The sequence below is a fragment of the Amyelois transitella genome, chromosome 31 (assembly GCF_032362555.1).
Source record: "Amyelois transitella isolate CPQ chromosome 31, ilAmyTran1.1, whole genome shotgun sequence".
Taxonomy (NCBI): domain Eukaryota; kingdom Metazoa; phylum Arthropoda; class Insecta; order Lepidoptera; family Pyralidae; genus Amyelois; species Amyelois transitella.
Genome location: NC_083534.1, coordinates 3,879,788 through 3,907,692, shown reverse-complemented (window position 1 = coordinate 3,907,692; position 27,905 = coordinate 3,879,788). Strand labels below are relative to the sequence as shown.

The following is a 27,905-nucleotide window of genomic DNA, read 5'->3' as shown; positions in this document are numbered from 1 at the left end:
GCTCTTGCGCAGATCGCCACCATTTTCGTTGAGCTAACATGCCTAATTTATGATAGGAAGCGCATTTAGAGTAAGTGTCAGTACAGTACAAGGGAAATGTGCCTGATATCATAAAATTAAGTTAATAAAACCACATAATGACAAATCAATTGTTTATTCCCAAAAATCTTCATTTTAACAAAAACAATAAAACTTCTAAACTTTTCCAGATAAATGCGAGAATTAATTGTCGATAATAACAAAAATATCTGAATTTTATTTTAAAGAATGTGTTTCTACACATTTTTGAACTTGTCTAAATCAAAAATACATTGTTTTACAATAAATCTCTAATTTACGCCGAAATCTAAACAAATTTACAATTTTTTAAACTTATGTTTATTAAATAACTATAAATAAATTCGTGGTATTTACATATGGGAATGAATCAGTTTTTTAATTTATTCCTTTTTAGTCTGTGGTGTGTTGGTTGGAATTCAACGCCACAAATAATTTAACTTTTTTTCTAGATAATTAAGGTTGGAGAAATTACGAAAATAAAAAAATGCCGTAATATAATAGATACTTTAAATTCCGTTCTTGTAACTGAACAGGCATAAAAAATTATCGATTACTGTATGTGGGTTATTCATTCATCAGTTACAGACGTGGACTAAAGGAAAAAAATACATGAAAGTGCATAAAACTTGGAAGCCAAAGGCCTGAAGAAAAACGGAATGACAGTTTCATCGCTCCATCTCTTTATAATTAGGCTAATCAAAAATTTGTATTGAATTTTTTTGATAAATTAAATTAATAAGACATACACAGAGCATAATGATTTTGTATTTTATTAAACCAAATGTGGCTTCCAACAAGTATATACTTCTTATAAAAATAATAAATATTTCCAATTTCCTTTCAGATTAGTACATAAAATTGACACTCTACATCATACGTGTCTTTCTCTTGAAACCGGATTGTGGTAAGTGGTAATACAAATTTCATAAAAGAATTTAGTTACATAGTTGAAACAGCAGAATTGTATTTTCAATATTGGTACAAAAATTGTTTTAATAAGGAAAAATTTACGATAAAAATTGTTTTTTTTAAGGAAAAACTTTGCTTAATATCACTTTCTAAATAAAACATGTGCGTATGGAATCAATAAAAAAATTATCTTTTTAACGCAGTTTCAACAAAAATGCATTTATTTATTTGTGATCTTCGAAAGATAAACAAAACATTTATGTTGAAAATAAATGGCGGTAGACAAGTAAACTGTCAAACATATTTTTTTTTAATAAAAACATAATTTTATTATGTAAAATATTTTGGAACTAGCTCTAATTACTTTAAGTTTTTTTTTTAACTACTAGAGCTAGGATATTCCAAAATCAATGTTACATTACAAAACTGTTTTAAATGTAAAATTTAAAAAAAAAGGAACAGTCTGTATTCGTTGCACAATTTGTGCATACCTTTAATATTGTTTTTTTTTTTAAATGGTTCGGCAAAGAGCCAGTGTCGAGATTCATTCGTAGTGCGGGTGTTGTGACAAACATGCAAAATTGTTCCGGGACGGACGTGTCGACGCCGCATCCCGCACGGCGCGTGTGCTTCATATATTATTTAAAAAAATATCACAATTAGCAACCTGTGTATAATTGTATATGGGCTATGGAGATCCGCTGGTCAGAGAATACTGTTCGCAACTGCTTTGGACGTATCATTCTAACTGCCTTTGCTTCGACGCAATATCACATGTGAAAAAAGTAAATAGCGCGGCAAGTTGATATCAGCGCCATCTTGCAATTGCGAAAACAACATTTTATGATAATTTTAATGACAAAGGCAATACAATAATACAACCAAAATAAACTATTTGAGAACAATACCCTCTGACTAGTAAATCTTTCGACTATTGTACAATATGGAGGATAAAGGGGGTAGAAGGGGGGATGTGTGTGTATATCAGTATGTAAATAACTCTATAACACTATTGCTATGGCGCGCCGGGCGGGAAACGCGAACTCATGCGGCTTTCAGTCTTATTTGCAGTCTTGGCTTTCTGACATTCAACACATAAAAAAAAAAAATCTTTTACAGCCTTCCGTGCCAACTCTCGCTGGTTGGTACAACGCAGGGACATAGACAATTTTTGTCAATTAGTAGCTACCCAGCGTAAATAAATACAAAATGCCATATTATTTTCTGCCATTATGTGATGAATTATTATAATTGACTGACTACTGAATTGTTATTCAGTAGTCAGTTAACTATTAATTACTAACTATTAATTCATCTCCATTTTTATCATTCCTCTGTGATTAGTAAACCATTGGCACTTTAATCTTTACAAGACATGATCCACGACAGCTTATTGGAAATCAGTCATAAACATAAGACATAAAAACTTGAATTTTTCCATTTACTTTAAACTTTTGAGCGAAGAGTTTGACAAGTATTGATAAATCAGAAAGCTCAGACTAGTTTGTCAATCCCGGATCAATTCTAACAGGTTTCTTGGTGCGCAGGGCGCTTAACTGGGCCCGCGCGGGCGTATGCAGCGCGCGGGGACTGTATAACGGGCTTACACTAACTTAATACTATATTTTTACTACAAAACTTGGATATTGTTCTGTTGAGATGCAATATTATTGACTTGTCAAGCTGTTATTAAATTCTTTTGCTACGAAATTTGATATTTTTCAGTTAATGTGCCATGTTATTGAACTATTATGTTGAAGCTGTTTTGAGAGTATGATAGCGAGTTATTAAGTGACATATGTTCTACATTAAATTGCCTTTTAATGTGGATCCTGTTATCCGAAATAAATATATTCGCATTAGGATTTTTATCAAAATTTAGTTTTCAAACCAGTGTTACTAAATATTAAAGATATATAATTTAAAAACGTTACCAAACATGGCACTATTGTGTATATAAAATTAAAAGAAATATTTTCTTTAGTTATTTTTAAAATTAAATGTCTTGAATAAGTCAAATGGTGGGTGGTATTATTTAAAATTGATGGTGTTACCAAGTTTTGCAGTTATTTGTTACAAGACAAACATACAGTCCAACAAACCAAATTCTGCTTATTGGAAATTGCGAATTTGTACAGTGCATAGCATTAGAATGTGACTTGAAGAGAATAAGTTTTATCATGAAGCAACAAAAATTTTAACTTTTAACATGTTATTAGTTTTTTTAATGTTTTAACCCATTAGACTAGAAGATGTGAGATTTCTCAACATCTGGAACATTTAATTTAAATTCAAAACATATAAAATGTTAATGTTTGTTGCATGAAAATTAATCCATGCAGGTATTAAAAGGTTGTTACGAAGCTTGGCAAAAGTCACGAACCATACCGGACTATCCAATCAGACTTTACAGAAATTGAATGTTCAGTTCAAAATCTTTTATAGGTGTAGTTCATGAAATGTTCCAATGTGGTTAACCATAATGTCTGTCACCTTATATGTTTAATCTCCTGTTTGGTTTCCTTCCACCCAAAGGTTGACTGGAAGAGATTGCACTAGCGATAAGTCGGCCTTTGTACCGTCTCTGTCTGTTTTGTGTTTTTTGTATATTTCACTCGTATGGTGCAATAAAGAGTTTTATCTATCTATCTATGTTTAGACTGTATGTTTGTTGTGTAAATTTCAGTAAAGTTGTGATACAACACTTAACGCTAGTTAAAAATGAATATTATTGAGTGCACTAACATAGGTACGAGATTTCTGATATTTTTATTCAACCTTTAAGCTGTCAATTTTTATATAGTGTATTTCTAAATACTGTCTGTGTGAGTTTTTTTACAATTACTTTAATAGTGTCATAAAAAATGAGATAATTTGTGGGCGAAATTGTATGATCTTTCTTAGTTCAAATGAAACCAAAGAAATAGGCTTTGGTTATTTAAAATGGCATAAACCGAGTCTTATTGGCATTTTTTATTACGATGCCACATATTCCTCCAGTATCATATGTTATTGCACATCAATAATTAAGCAATATTAAAAATATCACATGAAAATTATCCAAAGCCCTGAAGGCTTCATGTGAGGTTACGCGACAAAGTCCAGAGGCCTGTTGAAGCCGCCTTTCCTATTCATATACTGCCTGTACTTACGTTTTAGAACCACGTGTACCTCGCCTTCAACATTATCTTCCACTTTTTTACCTTTCGTCGAGTCAAAACCGCAGAAACCCATTACTTTCAACATTTCTTGTTCCTCTGGTGTCTTTCCCTCCAAGTCCGCGGGAGTGACAATGGGACGCTCTCCAAACGTCTTCTTTGGCTTGGAAACGAAAGAGGTCGAAGGCCCAGGCGAGATGGACCTGGATCGCCGCCGCCGGGGGGATGGCGATCGGCGCCGGTCTGGAGAGCGTCTCCGCCGGTCCAGAGACCTGGAACGGGAGCGGGTACGCTGTCTTCGACGGTCGCGGTCCCTATCCCGGTCTCTCCTGTCGTCCCGGCGTCTGTCGTCGCGTCGCCGTGGACTTGGCGAGCGACCCATGTTTCTTAACGGAAAAATACAATTTCATAAATAGAAGTTACAGTTTATTAAATAAAATTTGTGAGTGGGCTGAAAATAAAGATGATAGTTACCTGATCAAGTCGACAGTTTTGAATTTTTCTTATAAAATAAATAAAATTACTAAAACACACAACCTAAACCAACGCCATTTTGGATGGAAATGTTTTTTTTTTTTACTAGCAAGTTGGCAGTTGAATGGTTTCCATTTAGTTTTGCGCATTTGACTTAACGGTTTTGCGTGGGAGTTCTTTCTTTTGAATAAAATGCCTGCATGTATAAAATAAATAACAGAATTGGATAGCTTATACTATTAAGTAACCATGTGAAATAGAAACAAAAGAGAAGGTATGGAATTAAATTTACAAAAAGATTTTTATTTGACTTTGGCGAAAGCAATCCTAACTAAAACGGAACGAAATTTACTGCGATTCGTTCTACGTATAGGTAGTTTGCTTCCATTTTAAATTGTATTCTAATAAATGCTAGAAATTAAAACAAGAAAATATAAAATAATACTCATATGTTATGATTTTATGAAACAGGAGAAGCCCTCAAAGTAAAAATATAATTTAATTATTCACCGTGCAGTAATTTTTAACGATTGAGATAATTAAGTGTGAAAAGAAACGTAAAAAAGCTGGCTGTTCTAAAAATTTTGCTATAGTTATGGTACAAAAAACCGACCTTTTTTACCAATCTACCAATTTAAAAATCTCTTAATCTTAATCTCATTGTACTGCTATCCAGCTCAACTTAGTGAAGGACGGAGGAGTTTTGTACCAATAGTCACTATGCACGAGAAACAATTAACTATGTTTTTACTATGTAGGCAGATACCAGATTTTTTCCTTTGGATCTTTGACATAGTTTTCCATTTGCCAAAGATCGTGGCAAGTGGAAAACAATGCCTGTATACTTCTTTCGCTTAATTCACATTCATGCTATGTAAGCTCGTCGGTTTCTGGTACTCTTAAACTGACGTTTTGCTAGAATCACATTCTCTTTGTATATTTGCTTAGTCAACCTGCTTTCTTTGATCCTTACAACATGACCAAACTAAGCATTCCCTTTTCTATTCCTATGGCTGCATCTTTTTTACTACGCTTTTTTACATTACAATATTACCATAACACGCTGTTCCTTATCCTATCAACATTGATATCAAATAGAAAGACTTGCAAGAAAAAACTTATTTTCCTGGCAAATTCTCATAATGTAGATAGTAACCCTAATTTACCCAAAACAAAAACATTAAGCGCCATCTGTGGCAAAGTGTTTGCTATCTTTTTAAAGTTGCGTCAGTCATTTGATGAAAGAAAGAAACAGCGACGCGGTGGCGGAAAAGCGAAACTCGAACCGACATCGATCTTCTCGTGTGGCGTTCGGAGTTTTTTTTTACGAACGAAATCTGAAATAAACGCGTTTATCCGTGATGTCGGTGGTGCTAGTGCAATAAAACATACCGAGGAACATTCTGTGCTTGTTATTTTGTATAATGTTTCGGTATTCACGTGCTTAGTGCTAAGTTACATCGCTTCTATAAAAGTGAGAAGTGAATTTGTGAGTGACTTGAAAAGAATCACCTATTATCGCCTCTCGGAGTCTTCAACCGGTACGTATTGCATGCAATTAGCTTTCTTTTGCACAATGTTGTTTACATTTCCTATTGGAATTGTCTCGGTTGCTTGAGAAAGGTTATACAAGCATCTTTATGTGTTGGGTGTGTCTGGACGATATGTAGTGACCGAAATGGGTTGTCTTTTTTTTGTAGCCTGTAATATGCTAAAGAGGTCAAGTTGGTATCTACTGAACCGTAATGGGATTGTAACATGTTTTTTCAATAATTTAAACTGAAAACCTGGTATTTTCTCACATAAATTTGGTTATTTTCAACAATGTACAAAAATTTATAATCTGTTTTAATTTCACTAAATATCTGTGCTGAATTCATATTTTGGGTTATTCGTAATTGTAACAGACCATTGCCTGGGCGTGCCTGCAATCAATTACATTATTATTTATCAAGTCAATATAGAAGATGATGTCACCGCCGGCAGCCGTAAGGTATAACCCGGCCGAAATAAAAACTCACTTTACTAGTATTGTAGCTGTTTGATTCAAGTTGCGTTTTTTTATATCCGGTTGTCGAGTAGTTCAGAATTTGGTGGTCTGATAAAGATAGGATGATTGGTGTGTCAGTGATTTTGAACTGATTCACTGATTTAGAAATAATATACTTGTTGGTCTTCATCCAGAGTGTAAAGTATGAAAAAATGTGCCAATAGTATTGATATGGAGTCAATAAGTCTTAGTGGAATAGTTATTGTCGTTTAGTTAGTATTTACCATTGTAATTGAACACAAAATACATGTAAGAATCCAATTTGACAATATCGACCAACACCACATAGACCCATTATAAAATCATGTCACCCCCTATAAAATCTGTGTACCCCGTGTCACCCCCTATAAAATCTGTGTAACCAGCTAGATTGGGTCAGGCTTTTCTTGGCTGGGTGTGGTACCAATGTTGATGTTCATGCTGCAGAACCATGGGGATTCACTCTCATAGGAATTTCAGGACAAAATGTACCCTTGTTAGAGATTATATTTTACTTTTAGGCAAAATTTCATTCATTCTAAGTTGAATAGTTAGAGTAACAAACATACACACATTCTTACAAACTTAATATTAATTATTACACATTTACTATAATTTGACTTTCCCATATTTTTGGATTTGTACCAAATGGCCTACCTACCTCTTATTTATGAGTCTGATAGTTCAACCACTTTGCAAGTGACTCTTTCAAGTACTCACTTGATTGTATAATGCTATGGTATTTGCTGCAATAGTATGTGTTCGAATAATTATCTTATCTATTGATAAAAAATATTATCAGGGGTATTGGTCACCTACAATGGATCACCTCATTTTAGAATGCAACAGGAGATAAATAATAATATAAGGAAAAACAGGTTACTCGCAAATCCCAGGAGAATTATAAATAATTAAATATATAAGGGACAAATTACTCAGATTGATTTAGCCTCGAGGTAAGTTTGAGACTTGTGTTATGAGATACTAACTCAATTATACTATATTTTATAAGAATTACTTATATAGATAAACATGCAAACCCAGACCAATCAGAAAAAGTTCTTTTCTCATCATGCCCTGGCCAGGATTCGAACCCGGGACCTCCGGTGTTGCAGACAAGCATACTACTGCTAATATTTTTTTTAACTATAGTTTTTACCAGCATGAAAAACAGTTATTACCAGGGTGAAAAGTACCGTATATCTGACTAGACATTTAATTATACGTACCTGAAATTTCCGGAAAATTGGTTCAATAGATTAGATGTGAAGAGGCAACAAACAAACTGACTTTCACATTTATAATATATAGTTGGGATTGTAACTGACATATGTCTGCAAAATGATTAAAATATTGCCAAATAATAGATACCTCAAGTTTTTTTTGCATAAGACCAAAGGAAACCTTCAGTGATTTTTAGGTTTTGTGCCTGTCTATAATAGTTTGATGATTATATTCGCATAATATATATAACTATATATATAACGCGTAAACTAAAGCTCCGATTTAGTTGCAGTTTTCTTAGGTGTGCATGCAAGATTCTTTAGATCATGAAAATCCAAAATTTAACCTATATTTTAAGAAGCATCACATCTTAAAATTTATCTTAACTTCACTCAGATGGATCTTAATCAACACTGGATTCATTATATTCAATTTCCATTATCCACACTAATAATAAAGAGTAAACGTTTGTATGTATGTAACAAATAAATTCAAAATCTTTCACGAAATTTGGCACAGACAGATGACAGGCTCCTTTTATTCTGGAATTTCCCACGGGAGCGAAACCTCCCGTAATAGCTAGTTATTAATACGACGGATATTTACAATACACCGGCAGACCTTGCACCACCAAATAGTAATAGTATAATGACAAATCAGTCTATTTTCAAAGCAGCGTGACAAGCATTTATCGTAATTGCACTGACGACGTTGCTGGAGCTGGAACAGTGCCCAAACTCGAATCTATTGAGTGCATCTGCACTTGATAACGTTATTGTAGATAGTGTTCTTTATCTAAATCTAGCTGTCCCGGCAAACGATGTTTTGCGATATCTCGGATCCCGGCATTAAAAAATAGCACCAATCCATATATTTCCCATGGATGTCGTAAAAGCCAACTAATGGAAAGGTTAAACAACTTTTGATATTTTTCTCGTAGGCGATGGGGTAAGTATTTATATCTCAATTCCATCATTAAGCCATACAGCTCAATGTGGCCTTTTCCAAACTATTGGCTCTACCCCGCAAGGGATAAAGACGTAATTATACGTATGTAAGCACGTTGGGCTTCTCCAGTATGAGGTGTTGCCACATTGCGTCATGTAAATAGTGTATGTTGGCAATACTCCAAGTGTTTGTTTAGCAAATATGGGTGATTTCTGTTGATATGTACTGGTATCGACTAGTCGTGATGTACAGTCAGCATCAGATCAACCTCTACCCGAATACACTGTAAATGCGATACACAGATGAATACATATTATAATCACGTCTATATCAAGTTTATAAGCCTTAGTGTCGCCTTTTACTACATCCATGGAAAAGGGATGAAGTGGTCTTATTCTTTTTAGTACTGGTCCCGGGAACCACACGGCACATTGAATCTTAACATACATACATACATACGGTCACGTCCATATCCCTTGCGGGGTAGACAGAGCCAACAGTCTTGAAAAGACTGAATGGCCACGTTCAGCTATTTGGCTTAATGATTGAGATTAACATAGTGACAGGTTGCTAGCCCATCGCCTAAAAAAGTTTTTGTGTTGAGTTTGTAAGCCTATCCCTAAGTCGCCTTTTACTACATCCATGGGAGAGAGATGTGAGTGGTCCTATTCTTTTTTGTATTGGTGCCGGGAACCACACGGCACAAATGCTCATCAATTAAACTTAACTCGATTCCCGTAAAGAACACTCCCTGTTACCGAATGCACGATACAATTGTTACGATAACGTTATCAACGGTGATAAGATAACATGTGTTGACTTAATATTATAGATGGTTAGATTTGTGTGTCTAAATCGAACGAATATAATTTGTAAATTATAGAGATTCTAAAGAAATGAAACAGTTATTTATTTATCTTGCCCTGCGCCAACGCGACTAAGGGATAGGCTTACAAACTCGGGATTCATTTTTAGACGATGGGCTAGCAACCTGTCACTATTTGAATCTCAATTCTATCATTAAGCCAAATAGTTGAACGTGGCCATTCGGTCTTTTCAAGACTGTTGGCTCTGTCTACCCCGCAAGGGATATAGACGTGACCATATGTCTGTATATAATAATGAGTATTTATTTAATAGCTATCTGTTGCCCGCAGATACGCCCGCGTTGAAATAAAATGTCGATTCTTTTCGGTTACCATGTTATTTTTTAGTAAAACAATAAAAATGTTTGACTGATAATGATCCTACGAAAAATTATTGATGCGAAAGGTTGTAAGGATGTGTTTGTGTGTTTGTTGCTCTTTTACGCAAAAACAACTGGAAGGCTCTGTCTATCCTAAATTACACAGATTGAGTTAGCCTCGAAGTTAGTTCGAAACTTGTGTTTCGAGATATTAACTCAACTATATTATATTTTTTATAATAAATACACATATTGATTGGTAATTATGCAGAGATAGTGGCAAGTGGAAATATGTAGTCTCTGCCTACCCCTCCGGGAAAGAGGCGTGATTTTATGTATATATGTATGTATGTATAGATAAACATCCAAGAACAACGACAATTAGAAAAAGTTCGTTTCTCATCACGCCCTGGCCGGGATTCGAACTCCGGTGTCACAGACAAGCGCACTACCGCTACGCCACAGAGGCCAGTTAGCGAAGCGAGTGATTAAATTATTCCGAATCCTAACTAGGGTTGAAAAAAAGCGGGAATTTTTCCGGTTTTATTCAAATTCCCTCGTATTTATACAAGTTTTTTACGAAAGTTTCAAGAAAGATAAGAATGAAATATTTCATGTTTTTTATTTTTAAAACGGAAAAATATGAAAGAAACGGAAAAATACGATAGGAAAAGTATTGATTACCTAACAATATGCATCATTTATTTTTTAAATTGGTAATTATACATAGAATATATATTTCCAATCGTTTTTTTATATTTTTCGAAACAAACGACGAAAATCTCAATAAAATCGTTTTTCCCCAAGGTTTTATTGTGATATATTTCAATGTAACAACCCAATAAAACGGTAAAAAACTAAAAAACGTTTCTTACACCGAAAAAAACAATTTGTTTCTTTCGGAATTTTCAACGCTAATCCCAACCAAAGAAAGATGACGCGACGACGACGGCCAATTTAAATCGTGTCCCGAAAAATCGGGTCCAACCGAAACTCCTTTTCTTTTTTATAACGAACAAAACGAAACTGACCCAACCGGTCTTTAGGATCGCGTGTGCGAGGGAGACGCAAGATGTGGGGTTTTTCGGCGATGTTGCTCGGCCGTTTGCCGTGTGGTTCGCGGCGCCAATAGAAAAAAAATGAATAGGACAACTCAGTCTCATTCCCGTGGGTGTCGTAAAAGGCGACTAAGGGATAGGTTTATAACCTTGTGAGTGGTGGGCTAGCAACCTGTCACTATTTGAATCTCATTTCTATCATTAACAGTTGAACGTGGCCTATCAGTCTTTTCAAGACTGTTGGCTCTGTCTACCCCGCAAGGGATATAGACGTGATTATACGTATGTATGTGTATGTAGCCTACATACACATACATACGTATAATCACGTCTACTTCCGCCGGACTTTTGCTGATTCTGCTAATGTCATGGTTCGAAGAGACAAGAAGTTACGAAATTAAGAAAGTTGAAAGTACGTGTGTAGTTATGAGTGCTATGAGTTATTAGTGCCGTGTGGTTCCCGGCACAAATACAAAAAAGAATAGGACCCCTCCATCTGTTTCCCATGGATGTTGTAAAAGGCGACTAAGGGTTGGCTCTGTCTACTCCACAAGGGATATAGACGTGACCATATGTATATATGTACTAGAGGCCGCCCGCGACTTCGTCCGCATGGAAACCCTATCAATCCCGCGGGAACTCTGGGATAAAAAGTAGCCTATGTGTTATTCTGGGTCTTCAGCTACCTACATACCAAATTTCATGGTAATCGGTTCAGTAGTTTTTGCGTGAAAGAGTAACAAACATCCATACAAACTTTCGCCTTTATAATAGTAGTAGGATGTATGTGTAGTTATGAAATGTGTGGGGTCGGAACTTCATAATATGAGTGTGTCGATAACGTCACACGTTGATGTCATTGCAGCGATGCAGTCAGGCTCATCCCAGAGCAAGGTTACGTCTCAAATTGTAGATTACATCATGCTAACTGGACGACATTATTATTACCGGCTAAGGTTACCGTCAAATGAAAATATTTAAGACTTCCGAGCGATTACATCTCTACTATACTAATATTATAAAGCTGAAGAGTTTGTTTGTTTGAACGCGCTAACTACTGGTTCTAATTGAAAAAATTATTTTTGTGTTGAATAGACCATTTATCGAGGAAGGCTTTAGACTATATAACAGTTTTTTGTGCAATAAAGTTTTAAATAAATAAAGATTTATTTATTTATTTAAAACGTTATTACACAAAAAATAAATGTTCAGAAAGCGAACTTAATGCCGTTTGGCATTCTCTACTACCAGTCTACCAGCTGACCAAACAGAAAAACTCACTATATTTTAACCGTGTACAAAATTTCATCAAAATACGTTTAGTATATTTTGCGTGAAAGAGTAACAAAAACCCACACATAATTTTTAACATTATATTAGCTGTCCCGGCAAACGTTGTCTTGCCATATAAATAATTTTATATGAAAAATAGATGTTGACCGATTCTTAGACCTACTCAATTTGGCCACAAAATTTCATGAGAATCGGTCAAGTCGTTTCGGAGGAGTACGGCTACGAATATTATGACACGAGAATTTTATGAACATACTCGTATAAGATTATTATTAGGATTACTATGAGTCATTGTCCGTGGAAGAACATGCACATTTCAGCAACTGAATGTGTGAATTATGTTCCAATGTGCTTTAAGTTCCCTACAAATGGCGGAAATCACACGGTATACAAACTTCAACACGCTCCTTTTCATCGTGGGGTTGTTGGCAAAATAAAATTGGCACTCCGCATCACGGAATCGAACCGGGGCGACCACGAACAATGGGCTTTCACCGAGGGTCGTTGCACTCGTCGTCAGTTGGTGTGTCCGTCTGTGTCGATAATCCTCGGGAAGTTTGTTAAGTACACACATACATATAGTCACGTCTATATCCCTTACGGGGTAGACAGAGCCAATAGTCTTGAAAAGACTGAATGGCCACGTTTAGCTGCTCGGCTTAATGATGGAATTGAGATCCAAATAGTGACAGGTTGCTAGCTCATCGCCCTAAAAAAAGAATCACAAGTATGTAAGCCTATCCCTTAGTCGCCTTTTACGACATCCATGGGAAAGAAATGGAGTGGTCCTTTTCTTTTTTGTATTGGTGCCGGTAACCTTTAACTTGTACGTTTGTTAAGTAGTTCATACTTGTGTAATGTTTGTCTGTCTGTTGCGCTTTCACGACTTAACCCCTGCCTGCCCGTGACAGCGGCTTCTCTTACCATAAAAATCTTCAAGGGTCAGGTCAAAAGTACCCGAAACCGCCGAGCTTGCATGAAGTGAGTTATGAATGTGGATGAAGCGAAGGAAGTATGCAGAGATCGTGGCAAGTGGAAAGAGGTAGTCTCTGCCTACCCCTCCGGGAAAGAGGCGGGATTTTATGTATGTATGTATGTAAAAACTTCATCAAGATGAGCTGGCAACCTGTCAATATTTGAATCTCAATTCCATCACCAAGCCATACAGCTGCGCTTTCGGTTTTTGCTTTACCGGCTCTGTCTGCCTCGTAAGGGATAAAGATGAAAATTATATGTAGGTAACAATAAACTGAGAGATAAATTTGAATACCACAATGCACAAAAGGACTCTGCATTTTGTTGAAAATAACCTTTACAATGCTTCAGTGATGCAATTATATTTAAATATGTCAAGGGTGTGGCGTTTTTGAGCTAAAGGTTCTGTACAAATATCCTACTAATATTATAAGTGCGAAAGTTTGTGAGTATGTCAGTATGGATGTTTGTCACTCTTTCACGCAAAAACTACTGAACTGATTACGATGTAATTACACCCACAAATGACCCAGAATAACATAGGCTACTTTTTATCCCGGAGTTCCCGCGGGATTGATAGGGTTTACGAAGTCGAAAGCACTGATATGCCACGTTCAGCTGCTTGGCTTCATGATAGAATTGATTCAAATAGTCACAGGTTGCTATTGCCCATTGCCTAAAAGAAGAATACAAGTTCAAAGGCCCATCCCTTAGTCGCCTTTTACGACATCCATGGGAATGAGACGATATGGGTCCTATTTTTTTTTGTTTATTGGTGCCGAAAACCACACGGAACACACGGTACGGTGGTTAATATAGATATATCCATACTTCTTCCTTCTTCTATCGTCAGTCCCGTAAATGTTGGTAAGAGGGTTTTGTGAGGAAGCTTTATATCTATAAATGCTACCAGTGCGAAGCCGGGGCGGGTCGCTAGTAAAGTATGTATATTGTATATATAAGTATTTTCCACTACCTAACCCTAAAATGGTTGCGCTTCATTCATATCCAAACTAAGTAGCGAATACGGACAATTCGTGACTATCAGAGCATGACTCGATGTTGTGAACGGCCTTGGACGCATCACTAGATAAAGCGAGTTAAGCAACGCAATCACTGTCCAGTTGTAAGATGGGTGACCGAAAAATTTTATCTGAAATTTAGTTTTTGGCTGGTTCCCGGCACCAATACAAAAAAGAATAGGACCACTCCATCTCTTTCCCATGGATGTCGTAAAAGGCGACTAAGGGATAGGCTTACAAACTTGGGTTTCTTTTTTAGGCGATGGGCTAGCAACCTGTCACTAGTTGAATCTCAATTCTATCGTTAAGCCAAATAGCTGAACGTGGCCATTCAGTCTTTTCAAAGCTGTTGGCTCTGTCTACCCCGCAAGGGATATAGACGTGACCATATTCAAATTCAAAATTGTTATTCATTATTATTATAATGTATTTCATTATTATAGGATACTTCATATCGCTTAATAATAGTCAAAACGTATGATTTAACAACATTGGTTGACGTCAAATAAATTACTTAAAACTAAGTTTACTGCCGCTTCCAAGGCGTCAGTGCAGAAGAAGCGGTAACATACTGCACTGCAGCATTTTCTTCAACAACGTCAACTTCACAATATCAATTTTAACTGTAGTAATGGTACAAGTGAGTGCCCCACGAATATGATTGACTGAAATAGATAACAAGGTCATGTGTAGCGTAGGCGAGTCTGCGTCCGGAATTAGGGTTATGTGTGGTTATGTCCTTATCCGTGCGCGTGCGCCACTTTTTAACCCTCCTAGATGACTTATCTGTATCAAATAGCAGAGACCCATCAACGCTACAATTATCAAATAGTACATACATACATAAAATCACGCCTCTTTCCCGGAGGGGTAGGCAGAGACTACCTCCTTCCACTTGCCACGATCCCTGCATACTTCCTTATATAATAGTAATATCCTTGTATACCCATTTGATAAAGAATTTATTGCCTAACAAACAAAATAGCGTCTCTAAAAAAAAATAAACCGTCCCAGTTGAAATGGAGGTTCTTGTTGTAAGTGTGAAAGTGAGAAATTGACAAATTATGATAAACATAGTATCTTTTATTTTCATTACATTATTGTTATATTTGTTTGTGTTTATAGCATTGTCGAATAAACGTTTTATCTATCTATCTACATTTGAATTGAAATATTGACAAAATGATCATAATTAGACCGAGCGTTTATTTAAAATATATGTAGTACTTATATAATTCCGACGCCGGAGGTAGAATATGTGTGCACAAAAACTGTACCTAAATAATTAAGACCCATCATTGTAAACAATATTCAAGGAATAAATGATTATTATTATGAATAAAAATTGTTTTGTTTTTTTGTTTACAGAGTGTGTGTATGATTTCAAGGCGTTCGCTGTGAGGCAGACCAAGCGAGTTTGTAAGTGTTTTTTTTTTAATTATTCTCATAATATATATGTAGTTAATTATTTCGTGTTCTTATAAATACATACATACATACATATAATCACGTCTATATCCCTTGCGGGGTAGACAGAGCCAACAGTCTTGTAAAGACTGATAGGCCACGTTCAGCTATTTGGCTTTATTATAGAATTGAGATTCAAATAGTGACAGGTTGCTAGCCCATCGCCTTAATAAAGAATCCCAAGTGTGTAAGCCTATCCCTTAGTCGCCTTTTACGACATCCATGGGAAGGAGATGGAGTGGTTCTATTATTTTTTGTATTGGTGCCGGAAACCACACGGCACCTAAAAATGTTTGTTTGTTTGTTATATCTTTATTGCATTTACACAGTAACAAGAAAATAGTATATAGTTATAAAAGAAACAAATCACTTGCAATGGCGGACTTATCTCATGTAGGGATCTCTTCCAATCGACCGGCAAACAATAAAGGAACTAGATAATTCAGTAAAAAGCGGCAAGTTACTGTGTTTGTAGCAACAATATTTTAATAATGGGAAGTAAGTGGGAAGACCTAGACGAACGTATCTTGATCAAATTAAGGACGTCCTGGTAAAGGGTCAGGTCAAAAGTACCCGAAACCGCCGAGCTTGTATGAAGAGAGTTATGAATGTGGACGAAGCGAAAGAAGTATGCAGAGATCGTGGCAAGTGGAAAGAGGTAGTCTCTGCCTACCCCTCCGGGAAAGAGGCGTGATTTTATGTATGTATGTATGTATATTTTAATAAATAATAATGTTTTAGTAATTTTATTGTTGCCAAAAAATTGTCAATAACAAAAAACAAAAAACTACTATTTGTTTTTACCGCACTCGTTAAAACTATACTAAACAGAACGGAACTGAAATCCCATTAGGGAATGTAAAAAGGCATGAAAATAAAGGTTGATTCGTTAGTCTATGGAAATGCAATGCTTGAGTGAAGTGTCGCTGTGTTTAAGGGTTGAGTTGAGAATGGGATAGAGTTGTTAGTTGATCAGAAGCGGCATATCGTAGAGTCACTAAAACGTCGGCAGGAAAATATGCCTACATATAATCACGTCTATACCCCTTGCTGGGTAGACAGAGCCAACGTCTTGAAAAGAATGATAGGCCACGTTCAGGTGTTTGGCTTAGTGATAGAATTGAGATTCAACAAATAGTGACAGGTTGCTAGCCTATCGCCTAAAAGAAAAATCTCAAGTAAAAAAGCCTATGCCTTAGTCGCCGTTTACGACATCCACGGGAAAGAAACGGAGCGATACTATTCTTTTTTCTTTTAAACCCGGCAACCACACGGCACGGGTGCGATTGCCCACAAAATTTATGATATGAGTCAGAAATTATCATGTATATATGTATGTTATTTACCTGACAACGGTCTACGCCGTGTAACGATGATAGAACCTTCCAAGCGTTCAAAGTCGCCTGTAACAGCTGGTATATAGTGTATTTTTGACATAATCTTTTGTAACCCCTGTTCAGATAATTATCCGGGAAGTAAAATAAAATACTGTGTGTTGGTAAAAATAAAGAAAACTATAATAAAAAACTTAATTAACATAAAAATAATCCTAACTTTAATTCGTCTTAAATCATTGTTCTTAAAAAAAAATACAAAAGATGATCGTACTTTTTCGATACTTATGTAAAATTATAACTTTTCTGTAAGAGGCTAGTGTGTGAATTAATAATACATTTTTAAACAACCCCCTATTCTAAACAAATTAAAAGGAAAATTTGAAATATCCACGAGATTTCTCAGAATAGCACCCTTACTGAAATTAAACTTCCCAACGACCATAGATTATAGAGTACAGACGAATGAGTTCTATGACCCGCGTGGGGTGTGCCAGACGGGAGAGTCTGATAATATATTGGGTTGGCTTAAAATTTATTTTATGCGTGACGCAAAAAAAACACATATCATGACACCTTTTTCCCTTTAAATATTGGAATTTTCAAAGAGTTAATCTTAGACTCCATCTTGTTGGAATGAATTATCCTTACTATATGTACACTAAAAATTGCTTAATATAATTATAATTTAATTAGCTACTCTATCGCATCGGGTAACACTGTAATGATAGGGTTGGTTATTGTCAATAAATAAATAAATTTTGTATGAGCACTTACAGGATTAGTAGTTTTTATTTATATTATATATATTGTTAATTCTTAGACTTTTAAGCACTTGTCAGCCACTTTACTTGTTGTACACGATTGCGAGTGGCGTGTTTAGTTTTGTTCAACTTTTATATCACCATTGTATTTCTATTTGTGAGGACCTATAATTGGCTTCCTGGTTATGTATCGTGTTTATGTATTGTCATATAATTAGCTGATGGTCTTCCTTGTAAAATAAAATAAAATAAAAAATAATAATAAAAAGCCAGGAGTTTGACGTGTCTGTACATTTGCTTGATCTATGGGTGACGCCAACAAGTCGCAATCGATAACCTTGTTGCTAAGGTATGCGAGGGTTAGAGTTTTTATTGCTTTGAGGGTGAACAGGGTAGTGCCGTGTGGTTATATGTATGTAACTAGGCGATACAACAATTACACTGAAACACATTCGCCCTCAACATACATACATACATACATATAGTCACGTCTGTATCCCCTGCGTGGTGGACAGAGCCAACAGTCTTGTAAAGACTGATAGGCCACGTTCAGCTGTTTGGCTTAATGATAGAATTGAGACTAGACCATCGCCTTAAAAAAAGAATCCCTAGTTTAAAAGTCCCTTAGTCGCCTTTTACTACATTCATGGGAGAGAGATGGGGTTGTCCTATTCCTTTTTTTATTCGTTCTTTAGAGCGCCGGTGGTCAAATCGCTAAGATGCCGGGTTAAAATGCGTGACGCGCATAAAGGCACAGGTTCGAATCCCACCTCGGCCATGTGTACCATTTTCGATGTGACTATTTTCGAAGTAAGAAGAATCCCAAGTTTATAAGCCTGCCCTTAGTCGCCCTTTACGACATTAATGGTAACGAGATGGAATGGTCCCATATTTTTTTTTATTGGTGCCGGCAACCACACGGCATATAGAACTTTAAAAGTAACGATTACTCTTGTAGGAAGTATAGTTACAAAGTTAGTTATTCCTACAGAAGATAGAAGGAGAAAAGAGGAGAGAGATAATCAGTTTAAAATCACTATATTATTGAACATAAAATAAAAATATTTGACATGGGTATCATTTAAGCTATCACCAATTTAATTAGTTTTGTGTTTCTTAAATAATAGGGTTTGTCCTCAACATAGTAGATCTGTCACCAAAATGTAGTCACCAAACAATGCAAAATCAGTTCCACAATAAATCACCTAAAATCCTGAGATATAAGGTCTAGTACCAAATAAATGTTTTTGTATGTATTATAATAGGTGTGTCCTAATAAGTATTTAAGCAAACTAATTTAAAGAGATCACCAATAAATCATATTATATTACTAGAAAATTGCATTAAGTTCAAATAAAAAATTAGGGTTGTCATCATCGTTTCAACCAAAAGATTCTGCTACTTAACTAGACTCCCAAGGTTCTAAATTTCCACTGGTAGTATAAATTATATATTTAAATAAAATTTTTAGCAGAGTAGTAAATAAAACAATTAAAGTTAAAATAATCAATATTTATTGTTGAAAATAATTACCACTGAACAATCAGCGCTGGTTTAAAATAGCTGGCTTATGGCTAGCAGAATAGTAGATAAAACACTTAATTAAAGTTAAAATAATCAATATTTATTCTTAAAAATAATAACCACTGAACAATCAGCGCTGGTTTAAAATAGCTGGCTTATGGCTAGCAGAATAGTAGATAAAACACTTAATTAAAGTTAAAATAATCAATAGTTAACTACTACCCATCGTTGAGGCCGGATTGGTCAATTTTTAAAGCGCGCCAATTTGTCTCCGCCCCTTTGATCATTTTTTTCATTAAAATTATAAATTGATGTATTAAATTGGTAACGAATACTATTAATTTAATATCTGAACGAAATAAAATGTTACTACTGTATTGGTGACAAAATATCAAATATAAAGGAGTCGCAGTCAGGGATCGATAATCGATTTATTTGGTGACAGATCTACCATTCTGAGCACAGAGCTATTATTTAAGTAACAAAACTATTATTATAAGAACGAAGTTTATATTCATGTAATTCAATATAATTTTATTGGTTATCGATCTCTTATTTTACACATATATTAACATTAATTTGATTATTCATACCTGGGAACAATTTTTCTTTATCTGAGAACGAAAATATTTCGTGGCGATAGATCTATTTATTAGGTGATACAACTTGATGACAAATATAAATTTTGGTGATAGAAAATATAGTTCCCAATAAGAATCATGGCAACCGTATGGCGTATACCAAGAAGGTTGACTACACTCTGACGTCACAAAATTGCAAATTTCGAACGAGTTCGAATCGCGCGCCACCTTCCCGCGACGCGTTTCCGCACGCTCCCAATTGGACGCGTCCTGCGGAACGCCGCCCCGTCCGGAAGTGAACTATCTACCCGTCTCGCTCGCACTAATGCGATGTTATGTAAGGTAATTGCCCGGTGAGTTTTGTTTTTCTTTTTTTAAAATTTCGTATAATACAATTTATCATAAAAAAGCTTGACGGATCTTTCTCAAAGGAGGAATACTCTTTCTGCCTAGCCCTATTGGATAATTGGTATTTATATGGATAATATGAGTGTATTATGATAAGCGTTATTACCCATCTATTTATTTAACTATCTGATATACCAATAAAAAATTAATTACCTACTTTATAAGTATCGGAAAATCTTAAATTGCTTATGTATTTAACAACAACAGGTCTGGAAAAGATTTGATTTGGTGTTTTATAATTTTGAATAAAAAAAAAAACAGTACCTACGTCAAATATAAGTTTGTACAAAAATACATTTATATTAACACCTTGTACAGCATACAACGGAGAATAACCACGACAGACTCTTCTATGCGTACGAAGTCGCGGGCACAGGAAGTTCAACATAAAATTAGAGATTGCATACATACGTACATACATAAAGCCACGTCTATGTCCCTTGCGGGGTAGACAGAGCCAACAGTGAAAAGACTGAAAGGCCACGTTTAGCTTTTTGGCTTGATGATAGAACGGAAAAAAAATAGAGATTGCTTAGCGATAAGTCCGCCTTTGCTCAACATATTCACAATGTATGTTTCTGCTACATACATACAATCATATAATCACGTCTATATCCCTTGCGGGGTAGACAGAGCCAACAGATTTGAAAAGACTTTGAGGCCACGTTCAGCTGTTTGGCTTTATGATGGAATTGAGATTTCTGCTACATATGTATTTTTTTTAATGGGCAATAAAGATAATTTGTATTATATTATATCGTATAATTCTCTTCGTCTTAACATGTATTAGCATACATTATGTTAACTAAATCGACATTTAATTTTAGCGCCGTCGTGATTCAATAACGTTATAACAGTCAAGGGTAAATGAATCATATTGTTTGAATTGGAAATTAGTTAGTTGTTTTGGTTATTACGATAGGTACGGCTGAACGTGGCCTTTCAGCCATTTGAAATCTGTCGGCTCTGTCTACCCCGCATAGTATATAGACGTGATTGTATGTATGCATATGCAGTATACATACATACATACATAAAATCACGTATCAATCATCTACATCTTTCCAGTTGCCACGATCACTACATACTTCCTTCGCTTCATCCACATTCATAACTCTCTTCATGCAAGCTCGGCGGTTTCGGGTACTTTATAGTAGTATCTGAGGATTATATATTGATACATACATACATACATACAATCACGCCTGTTTCCCATTGGGGTAGGCAGAGACTATAGATTTCCACTTGCTACGATCCTCACAGACCTCTCCCGCTTCCTCTACACTCATTACTTTTTTCATGCATATTCGACGATTACGGGTACTCGTAAAGGGAGAGGGAGAGAGGAGGTGAGGGAAAGAGAGATACCCTTTGGATACAGATTATATGAAACTTTAATATAATAAAAAAAAGAATAGGACCACTCCATCTCGTTCCCACGGATGTCGTAAAAGGCGACTAAGGGATAGGTTTATAAACATGGGATTCTTCTTTTAGGCGATGGGCTAGCAACCTGTCACTATTTGAATCTCAATTCCATCATAAAGCCAAACAGCTGAACGTGGCCTATCAGTCTTTTCAAGACTGTTGGCTCTGTCTACCCCGCAAGGGATATAGACGTGATTATATGTATGTATGTTAATATGGTTTAACCTTGATCAATCTGGGACAGTGTTGCCGGCTGTTATCGAGGAAAAGACGCTAATTCGGTCCAAATAACCACTAGCGCTGTGTGGTTCCCGGCATTGAAGAATAGGACCACTCGATCTCTTCCCCATGGATGTCTAAATAGGTGACTAAGGGATGGTCTAATACAATTGGGATTTTTCTGTAGGAGATGAGCTAGCAACCTGTCACTATTTGAATCTCATTTCTATAGGGTACCGGACAACTTTTCAGATTGTGTTTAAAAATAATCTTTATTTATTTATATATCCATAAAAAATATTATTTTAAATAAATAAATCTTTTGGAGTATTTAAAAACGAGAAAAACGTAATTTATTTAAAATTGCCGCGAAAACAGCACTTTACGTCAATTCTGATCGCGTGACGTCATATGTTTGAAAAACAAACTACAAGCCATATTACAAGTGATCAGTGCTTGGATAATTTAAGTATTTTCTCGCAGATCTAGAAACATGCAAAACCCATAAATATCTAACCTTTAAAATCATAGAAAAAAATATGTGAAAATAACTTTGTAAACAATGAAACTAGTTTTAGGTATGTTTTCGTTTGTAATTTCTTCAATCATTTCTGTTGTTAAGATAAACAAAAAGAGGTTGAAATACTTACACAAATGTTTCCACATTGCTTAATTAAGCAAATAAAAGTCGGTATTAGTGGCAAAGGAACTGCCCACCATGAAAATATCAATCTTTTGGGAGATTTCTATTGTCGGTTTGTAACCTTGTTCCATGATAAAAGCTTGATAGGCGGCTTCAAGCACTTGCGACAACTTCTGTTATGAGTAAAGTCCTTCAATTCATAACTAATTACAATTAAATATTTTTAGAAAAATGCAAATAAATCGTAGAATAACTCGAAATAACATACAAAGCAGTGGTGTTTACTTATCACTCATTACGTATGACGTCACTCACTGTGATTGGTGTTTGGGTTCTTACGCTGCACAGATAAAAAATATTGGATTTTTGCAACTTTATTTATTGATTTAAAATTATAAATCATTGTTATTTCTTAAAAATCTTTATTATGTGATGTTCTTGTATAACAAACTTTATTTTAAAACACAACTTAGATTTTTTTTCGATTACTGTCCGGTACCCTATTTATTTATGTACATACATACATACATACATATGATCACGTCTATATCCCTTGCGGGGTAGACAGAGCCAACAGTCTTGAAAAGACTGAATGGCCACGTTCAGCTATTTGGCTTAATGATAGAACCGAGATTCAAATAGTGACAGGTTGCTAGCCCATCGCCTAAAAGAGGAATCCTAAGTTTATAAGCCTATCCCTTAGTCGCCTTTTACGACATCCATGGGAAAGAGATGGAGTGGTCCTATTCTTTTTTGTAATAGTGCCGGGAACCACACGGCACTTTTATTTATGTACACAAAATTATATACAGGAGCATTTATTACAATAATTCTAGTACAAAGGTGCTACTTATTTCAATAGAAATCTCTTCCAGTAGACCCGTGAGAGGAAAGATGAATTTTAGAGCGGTATGCCGTGTGCATAAATAACGTTTATCATATTTAACTAAACATACATGCTAGTACTTACATAATTAAATAAATGACAGTAATAAACTACATAAACATACCAATATATATATATAATATATATAAGTCTATTTGGAGAGATAATAGTCTTTAACTCGTCGTTTGAATGAAGAGAGAGTTCTATCATTAAGCCAAACGGATTTACGTAGCCTTACAGTCGTTTCAACACTGTTGGCCCTGTCAACCCCGCAAGGGATATAGACGTGATTATACAAATATATGTATGTGGCAAAATAAATAATCATAATCAGCACGATCATCGAGAGGCATTATCTTCTGCCCTACAACCGGTATGGAGTGCTGAGTCATCGGGTCATTGAACCCGGAGTGGGCGATATTGCTTATAGGTTCGCAATCTCAATACCCTAGCCAGGTTAGTATGGGGGACTTATAAAAAGCTAGTTTATTTAATTTCTACATTTGATATACAAACATACAAAAAATCACGCCTCTTTCCCGGAAGGGTAGGCAGAGACTACCTCTTTCCACTTGCTACCTTCCTTCGCTTCATCCACATTCATGTGAGTACAAACATATAGATTAATATAATACATACTACATTTGATGTGAGTACTAAAACAAAAAGTAAATTGACTTTTGGACATTTCGACACTTGACCTAACATAATATCTCGGAAGAGACAGAGAGAGAGAGTTGTAGGTACGTTTTCTGTAAAAATCACGCTATGGGGCTTTCAAGTGTCACGGCCCTTTGTCGGCTCGCACGAGATTCATCATCGGAACACAACGGTCTTCACATTGCGACAGTAACGCTCGCATGCCAGTGATAAAGCGTTACAGGTCATGTGAATAATAGGTACGAATAAATTACATCAATTATTTATTTGATTTTCTATTGATGCCGTGTGGTCTCAGGTAACAATAGAAAAAAGAATAGGACCACTGACGGCCTCTGTGGCTCAGCGGTAGTACGCTTGTCTGTGACACCGGAGGTCCCGGGTTCGAATCCCGGTCAAGGCATGCTCATCATCATCGCCTCCAGTCTTAACTCCGCGACCTTTGTGGGGGAATTTGGCGTAAAATCTACTAAAGGATAAAGACGTGAAATGTATGTGTTTCTGTGCCTCGGCAACGTGGTAACCTAATTATGTTAATCAACGTTAATTCTCGTATGAATGGTACATTGTAGTACCATCTATTTTTGTGTGTTTCCGCTACCAGTTTTTGGTATGATGTCATAGCTATAGCGGGTTTATAATCGGCGGCCGGGATAGACAGAGCCAATATGCAATGTCGATATTAAAGCCTCTGTGGCGCAGTGGTAGTACGCTTGTCTGTGACACCGGAGGTCCCGGGTTCGAATCCCGGCCAGGGCATGATGAGAAAAGAACTTTTTCTGATTGTCCTGGGTCTTGGATGTTTATCTATATAAGTATTTATTATAAAATATAGTATCGTTGAGTTAGTATCTCGTAACACAAGTTTCGAACTTACTTCGAGGCTAACTCAATCAGTGTAATTTGTCCCGTATATATTTATTTATTTATTTATTTACTCCGTCTTTTTCTTATGGATGTCGTAATAAGCGACTAACGAAAGGGCTTATTAACTTGGGATTCACTTATGCGACGGGCTAGAAACCTGTCACTATTTGAATCTCAATTCTATCATTAAGCCAAATAGCTGAATGTGGCCAATTGAGTATTTTCAAGACTGTTGGCTCTGTCTACCCCGCAAGGGATATAGACGTGATTATATGTATGTAATTATATACGTACTGTTTCTGTCCAATTTTATTATTACATTGTTGGTAAAAAACGAAGGAAATGTGACATTTTATACGTACAGACATACAATCGACGCCCTTTACACGGGTTATACAGAGCCAACTACCTTGAAAAGAGCCACAATTTTGATAGTTACCTACAAGCTGAACTGAATCTCCAGTTATTGGAACAGTGTGAATTATGCGAAATCCGAATAATATTAAAAGAGAGTCATTCCACCGTAAAATTGTACATTTTCACCGCTTTTTCAATTTAGTAAAGTTTATTTTAGAACTAACGTTGTTTGAAAGGAAAGCTTACAAGTACTGACGGTAACAAAATCATTGGCGGTCATCTTGGGTTTAAGTTATATTCCGAGTAATGAAACAGCATTTCTTTGAGTTCTTTTAGGCGATGAGCTAGCAACCTGTCACTATTTGAATCTCAATTCTATCATTAAGTTAAACAGCTTAACGTGGCCTATTAGTCTTTTCAAAACTCTTGGCCCTGTCTACCCCGCAAGCGATATAGACGTGATTATATGTATGTAAGTATGTACATAAAAATCAGCACTTCCATTATCTGATATTGTGAGGTCTGCCTCACTTTTCCGCTCTCAAAGCTTAACCGCTGGACCGATTTTAATAAAATTTTGTATATGTATGTATGTAATAATAAATAGGACCACTCCATTTCTTTCCCATGTATGTCGTAAAAGGCGACTAAGGTATAGTCTTATACATTTGGGATTCCTCTTGTAGGCGTTAGTCTAGCAACCTGTCAATATTTGAATCGCAATTCTGTCATTAAGCCAAACAGATGAACGTGGCCTATTAATTTCAAGGCAGTTGGCTCTGTCCACCCCGCAGTGACTATATGTACGTATGTATAATTACGTCTTACACCCATACGGGGTAGACAAAATCATCAGTCTTGAAAATCAATAAATATTTAGCTCGTGAGGCAGTCATACGTATAATAAATTTAAATACTTTTGTATACGAATGTACCTTTTACCGTAGGTTCTCACATCGGAACAAAAGGGCTATTTGGGTCACAACATAGTAGGTACCGCGGCAACCAAGATTGAGTTCGAGTTCTTGGAAAGTTTTGCCCTTTTTTTCTTCCTTCTTCCACTTGGCTTTAGTCCCGGTTGCATCCTCACCGTGCCGTGTGGTTCCCGGCACCAATACAAAAAAGAATAGGACCACTCCATCTCTTTCCCATGGATGTCGTAAAAGGCGACTAAGGGGGGATAGGCTTACAAACTTGGGATTCTTTTGGGCGATGGGCTAGCAACCTGTCACTCTTTGAATCTCAATTCTATCATTAAGCCAAATAGCTGAACGTGGCCTATCAGTCTTTTAAAGACTGTCGGCTCTGTCTACCCCGCAAGGGATATAGACGTGACCATATGTATGTATGTATGTATGTGCATCCTCACCGCACTGACTAGGAGCCCGGGGTATGCCTTTGACCATGGATCCCTCCCCTCCGACCCGCCTCCAGTCTGAACTCCGCGACCTTTGTGGGGGAATTTGGCGCAAAATCTACTAAAGGATAAAGACGTGAAATGTATGTATGTGTATCTGTGCCTCGGCAACGTGGTAACCTAATTATGTTAATCAACGTTAATTCTCGTATGAATGGTACATTGTAGTGTCTACCATCTATTTTTGTGTGTTTCCGCTACCAGTTTTTGGTATGATGTCATTGCTATAGCGGGTTTATAATCGGCGGCCGGGATAGACAGAGCCAATATGCAATGTGGATATTAAAGCGAAAAAAGTTTGCAAGGATCGTGTGAAAAGTGGAAAGATATTGTTTCTGCTTACATACATATACATATATCCATCCAAATAATCACGTATGTATCCCTTGCGGGGTAGACAGAGTCAACAGTCTGGAAAAGACTGACAGGCCACGTTCAGCTATTTGGCTTTAAGTTAGAATTGAGCTTCAAATAGTGACAGGTTGCTGCTAGACCATCGCCTTTAAGAAGAATCCCAAATTTTTAAGCCTATCCCTTAGTCGTCTTCTACGACATCCATGGGAAACAGATTGAGCGGTCCTATTCTTTTTTTCTATTGGTGCCGGGAACCGCACGGCACTTTGCTAAATAATTTCGTTACCTATATAAATGTCCTATTTTCAGCATAGGTTGCGTGACCGGAAATCGGGAACTGCCTCCATCGATTTTCTACTGAAAGCCAACCATACCAACGCGTTCTACATAATAAGCGACGCAACGCAATAGTTAAACCTATCTATACCTACTTATATTATAAAGCTGAAGAGTTTGTTTGTTTGTTTGAACGCGCTAATCTCAGCAACTGCTGGATCGAATTGAAAAATTCGTGAAAAAAGGCGTGATTTTATGTATATGTATGTATCTTTAAATTATCTCTCCATCTAACCTGCGATCTATCCTTTTTTTTTCAAAACTTGACACCTCAATTATCATCTCTGCTTAAGTTGCTTTGATACGTCAAACAAACATACAACT

At 36.1% G+C, this 27,905-nt stretch overlaps 2 protein-coding genes across 2 annotated transcripts in view; both read left to right on the top strand.

Moving 5' to 3' along the window:
- Window positions 1-13,425, top strand: part of LOC106138599 (uncharacterized) — a 29,165-nt gene extending 15,740 nt beyond the window's left edge. The window contains exon 10 of the transcript XR_009657502.1: window positions 13,382-13,425. The gene's annotated coding sequence lies outside the window, so the exon portion shown is untranslated. The remainder of the gene's footprint in view (window positions 1-13,381) is intronic.
- The window catches only part of LOC106138603 (uncharacterized), a 61,295-nt gene continuing 39,191 nt past the window's right edge, over window positions 5,802-27,905 (top strand). The window contains exons 1-2 of the mRNA XM_060953163.1: window positions 5,802-6,142; window positions 15,705-15,755. The gene's annotated coding sequence lies outside the window, so the exon portion shown is untranslated. The remainder of the gene's footprint in view (window positions 6,143-15,704; window positions 15,756-27,905) is intronic.